The sequence below is a fragment of the Polyodon spathula genome, chromosome 2 (assembly GCF_017654505.1).
Source record: "Polyodon spathula isolate WHYD16114869_AA chromosome 2, ASM1765450v1, whole genome shotgun sequence".
In the NCBI taxonomy this organism is placed as follows: Eukaryota; Metazoa; Chordata; class Actinopteri; order Acipenseriformes; family Polyodontidae; genus Polyodon; species Polyodon spathula.
This window is the reverse complement of record NC_054535.1, coordinates 81,516,720-81,522,737: the sequence shown is the minus strand read 5'-3', so window position 1 is coordinate 81,522,737 and position 6,018 is coordinate 81,516,720.

Sequence of the window (6,018 nt, the reverse complement as noted above, 5' to 3'; positions counted from 1 at the left end):
GGAAGTGACTCTGCTGTCTTATTCTCCATCTACTTGTCTCTGAACACTTCATTTAAATATTAATAAGTCTGCACAAGCACATTCTGAGCCTATGTCCTGGACACTTCTATCATTGATTCAAGTTTTAGTTCTTGAATGACAGTAACAACTCTTGCCAAGAATTAAAAAAAATAAATGTATTTAGTGTTCTGGTAAATATAGTGGAGAAAAAAAAAAACTGTCTCACTCCTATTGGGAAGTGTGATGGGGTACAGCCCGCCCCTGTGTGTATTGTATTATTATTAAAAAATGTATGGTTTAGTGTGCTAAAAACATGTTTTTTTGTTATTATTATTTTACAGCCTGGATGAGGTTAAAATGCCCCCTCCAGATAAAATCGTGAGAATACGTGGCCAACAGTGAGTGATTATTGACAAACTAGCTGTTGACCACGCGTATGAGAAACCCTGTGCCGAATGTGGTGGAGGGATAAATTAGGCAATTGATAGCCAGTTAATTTCTCGGCCACAATATAAAAACCTGCAGCTTTGGCTGAACTTGGTTGGTGTGTTCAGAGGCAGAGCAGGAGTCGTGAGTAGGAGAGAAACCTAAAGTGAAACCTAAAGTAAGCAATTGCTACGCGTGCTGGGTGTACACCAGCACCATGCATGCTTGTTTGTTCCGTGTCTGTATTTTCTGTTTATTTTGGCCAATGTGCCGTTTTGTTTTGTAAAGTGTTTTTACTTTGTTTAAGTCTTTTATTTATTATTAACCGGCACATAAGCGCATTCATACCCCAGTGCTGTCTGTGTCTCTTCTGGGTCTGATGTCACCAAGGCTGGATTAACCCATCGCTGGGCCTACATACACACATCTATATATACATTATAGCCTTTATAACTAGCCCTCCACCCTTTACCACAGGTAGAATTCTCAGTTTGAAGCTGGGGTGCCGGAACTAGGGGTGTGCGGTGGGTGTGGTAGCGTCCCCTGGTTTTACATGGCTTCCATCATGGTTACAGTTTTGTTCAATGCTTTCAGCACCTCCACTTTAAAAATTGTTCCACTGCCACTGTTTTGAAATTATTATGAACAACTGAATGAATCTGACAGAAAAATAAACTGTAAGGAGTATGCTAAATACATTTCAGATTAAAACCGGAAAAAAAAAAAAAAAACTGAAACCTACTTTAAATCCTGTTTTTTTTTTTCACTAACAGTAGCTGCACAAGATGCCTGTACATTGTTGTGCAGACAAATACTTTACAGTTTACTGCACACAAAATCGTCAATGTTTCCTTGTTTTTTTGTTGATCGGGTGGATATTGACTTGCTTCATTAAAGAAAATGTCCTTTTCTCAAGAGCAGAGAAATCGGCAATGTGTTGGCTACCGGAAAGTTCAGGTGATACACGTGGTAGATGTCTGTACCCTATAGAATTCTGCACCCTGTAGAATTCTGTACCCTTGATGACTCCACGCTGACACAGCTGCATTTTCAAAGATCGCTGGACGTGAACGCTTGATGTTTCTAAAAAGTACTTACATGAAATACAATGAAAATATGTTTTAAAAGAAAAAAATAAAGTTGTGTAAGGTTACTTTAATCAAGGGAGGCTGAACATCCTGTATATCTAGACAATCAATGGTGTTAAATGTGCTATTTTATTTTGCCAGAGAATTAGTTTTGTCTTGTTTACAATATTTGTTGCAAGCTGCAGCAGAACACAATGGAGAACACCACGGGGCTCGAACACAGAAATGTCACACGTGCACATCTAGAGATCTTTTAAAAACTGCATCTGCACAAGCATGGAATAATGTGGGGATACAGAATTCTGTGGGATAATGTTACAGAAACACCTGTCAGAACAATTTGATTTTGAGATACATGCCTCACTGAGTTCGTGAGTGAAGTTCAAAGAGGTCACATATTCACTTTAAATCTGTAATTTAATACATATACATTATAGATATATATATATATATATATATATATGAATATATATATATATATAATATATATATATATATTTCGTTTTTTTGGGCCCCCCCTTGAGTTCGGGCCCTAGACACACCCCTAGTTTGCTTATGCGTTTATCTGGCCCTGGTTGTCACCACCAGCCATCTTGGTCACAGCAAGTGAGAATGGAAACAGTCCCAGACAAAAAATACAACATACTGCTAATTTGCTTGACTGGTTTTCCGAATAAAATAGGGGAACCTTCGCCTTTGAAATAGTGTTGTAGGATTCTTTCTATTATAATGGCTTTAATTTCATCATATATTCAAACAGCAGTATTAGAGGTAGTTTGAAATTTAGCACGACACAACAACAGAACAGTTGCATAAGAATGTAAACCTCTAGTTAATGTGGCCCACAGCTAAATGCATGTCATAAAACAAATGTTGTTCAAATGTCACACATTGGAGATTTTAATAGAAATATAAGTTATTTTTCAAGGGTTGGATTAACCTTTCCGTAAATTTATAAAACGTCCTGAAATTCACTGCTGTATTTTTTCATGCATTTCACTTGACTTGTAAATATTTCAAACAGACAGAGAGAAATTACCCTGATGTAATACATACCATTTTTTTATAGATGTATTATTTACACAAAAACCTTTGCATCAGTTATAATGATGACTCAGAAAGAGGTTTATTGAACTTCTGGAGACGAAAGAGGTTTTTAGTAGCATAGGTATTAGTAGTTTTTAGGAGTGAGGCCTGTATACATGGTGAAACAGAGTATTCAGAAAAGCATTAATACTGACAATGCAGAACCTTTGAAACCTCTCCTCCTGACATCATCACCCACTAGAGAACGGAAGGGGCTAGACTAGACAGCCCAAGCCCTGTGGACATTAATTATAATAATATACTGAAGATGGTGTGATCAGTGATTGCTTGTTATAATTGACAGACGTGAAAAATTTGGATCTCTTTCTGCTGGTATAGCTGAGGAAGGAAATTCCCCAGAAATTTGTTCCTGACTTTGTCAGCATGAACATTAAAATAGCTTTGTATATATTGGATAATTGAAGAATTGAAGATTATGATGAATACATACTATAATGTATACATGTGTGTGTGTATATATATATATATATATATATATATATATATATATATATATATATATATATATATAGTGCCATGAAAAAGTATTTTCCCCCAGTCTGACTTTCTGCATTTTTTCAGATGTTTCACATTAAATTTGGTCAGATCTTTTAGTGGGTTGTAATAGTATATAGAGAAAAAATGACACCAAAGTTTGGTGCTTCTTTCATTTGTTTGGTGTGCAAGGTAATCAAACATGCAATCTTCAGGTTTGAAAAAGTTATTGCCCCCCCAGTTAACTCAACCCAATTAAAGGGATAATTAGGGTCAGCTGTTTGAGTACTTTCGTTAACAATTAGGCCTGATCTGGGCCAGCCCTGCCCAATATAAATCTGACTACATTTGGCCCTTACTATCAGAGTTAAGTTGTCATCACACAGGTTCTAGAGGTACATCATGCCACGATCAAAAGAAATTCCTGAAGACCTCTGGAGGAAAGTTGTTGATGCCTATCAGTCTGGAAAGGGTTATAAAGCCATTTCCAAGGTTCTGGGGCTCCAGCAAACTACCGTCAGAGCCATATTGTCCAAATGGAGAAAGTTTGGGACAGTAGTGAGTCTTCCCAAGAGTGGCCGTCCTGCCAAAATCTCTCCGTAAAATCACCCAGGAAGTCACAAAGAACCCTAGAACAACATCCAAGGATCTGCAGGCCTTTCTCACCTTGGCTAAGGTCGGTGTTCATGACTCCACCATCAGAAAGACACTGGGGAAAAAATGGGATTCATAGCAGAGTAGCAAGGCGGAAACCATTGGTCACTAAGAAGAACATGAATGCTTGTCTCAAGTTTGCCCAAAAACACTTGGATGATCCTAAAGAGTTCTGGAACAATGTTCTATGGACAGATGAGTCGAAAGTGGAACTTTTTGGCCAACATGGGAACCGTTATGTCTGGTAAAAACCAAAACTGCATTCCACAGTAAGAACCTCATACCAACGGTCAAGCATGGTGGTGGTAGTGTCATGATTTGGGGATGCTTTGCTGCATCAGGACCTGGACGACTTGCCATCATTGAAGGAACCATGAATTTTGCTCTGTATCAGAGAATTCTATAGGAGAATGTCAGGCCATCCGTCCATGAGCTGAAGCTGAAGATGAAACACAGCTGGGTCATACAGCAAGACAATGATCCTAAACAAACAAGCAAGTCGACATCAGAATGGTTGAAAAACAAAACATTTAAAGTTTTGGAATGACCTAGTCAAAGTCTAGACCTAAACCCCATTGAGGTGTTGTGGCAGGACCTGAAACAAGCAGTTTATGTGCGAAAACCCACAAATTTCACTGAGTTGAAGCAGTTCTGCCTGAAGGAGTGGGCCAAAATTCCTCTATGTAGCTGTGAGAGACTGATCAATAACTACAGGAAGTGTTTGGTTGCAGTTATTGCTGCTAAAGGTGGCATAACCAGTTATTGAGTCTAAGGGGGTGATTACTTTTCCAAACAGTGCCTATATAAAGTCTACACCCCCTTGAACCTTTTTCACATTTTGTTCTGTCAGTGCCTCAATCATAATTGGATAAGTCTCCTCCCCCTGAGTTCATACTTGGTGGAAGCACCTTTGGCAGCAAGTACAGCTATGAGTCTGTTGGGATAGGTCTCTACCAACTTTGCACACCTAGATTTGGCAATATCTGACCATTCTTATTTACAAAACTGTTCAAGCTCTGTCAAGTTCCTTGGGAAGCGTTGATGGACAACAATCTTCAAATCATGCCACAAATTTTCGATTGGATTTAGGTCAGGACTCTGACTGGGCCACTCAAGGACATTTACCTTTTTGTTCCTTAGCCATTCCAGTGTAGATTTGGCTGTGTACTTTGGGTCGTTGTCATGCTGAAAGGTGAACTTCCGTCACAGTTTCAGCTTTCTTGCAGAGGGCAGCAGGTTTTTCTCGAGGACTTCTCTGTACTTTGCTCCATTCATTTTCAATTCTGTCCTGACAAGTGCCCCAGTCCTTGCCGATGAGAAACATCCCCATAACATGATGCTGCCACCACCATGGTTCACGGTAGAGATGGTGTTCTTTGGGTGATGCACTGTGTTGGGTTTGCTCCAAACATAATGCTTTGCATTTAGGCCAAAAAGTTACATTTTAGTTTCGTCAGACCACATGGCTACAGAATCTCCCAAATGTTTTTCTGCATACTTCACATGGGATTCAAGGTGGGATTTCTTGAGTAATGGCTTCCTACTTGCCAGCCTGCCATACAGGTCAGATTTGTGGAGTGCTTGGGATATTGTTGTCTCATGCACACTTTGATCAGTCTTGCAAAGTTGCCACCTCTTGGTAGCCTCTCTGACCAGTCTCCTTGCTTAGTCATCCAGTTTGGAGGGGCGGCCTGATCTAGGCAGGGTCTTGGTGGTGCCATATACCTTCCACTTCTGAATAATCATCTTGACCGTGCTCCAAGGGATATTCAAGGCCTTTGATATTTTTTTTATACCCATCCCCTGATCAGTGCTTTTCAACAACTTTTTCCCAGAGTTCTTTTGAAAGTGCCTTGGTGCTCATGGTTGAGTCTTTGCTTTGAAATGCATTACCTAGCAGAGGGAACCTACAGGAACTGCTGAATTTATCCTGAAATCATGTGAATTACTAGAATTGAACACAGGTGGAGGCCACTTAACTTGATGTGTGATTTTGAAGGCGATTGGTTACACCTGAGCTAATTTAGGATTGCTATTACAAGGGGGGTGGGCACTTATCCAACAAACCTATTTCTGTTTTTATTTTTAATTCATTTTCTACAAATTTCTAGAATATTTTTTTCACCCACTTGGAATTGTGTGGGGTAACATCTATTGATAAAATAAATGAAAACACACACACACACACACACACACACATATATATATATATATATATATATATATATATATATATTTAAGGTTATATATTATATATATATATATGATT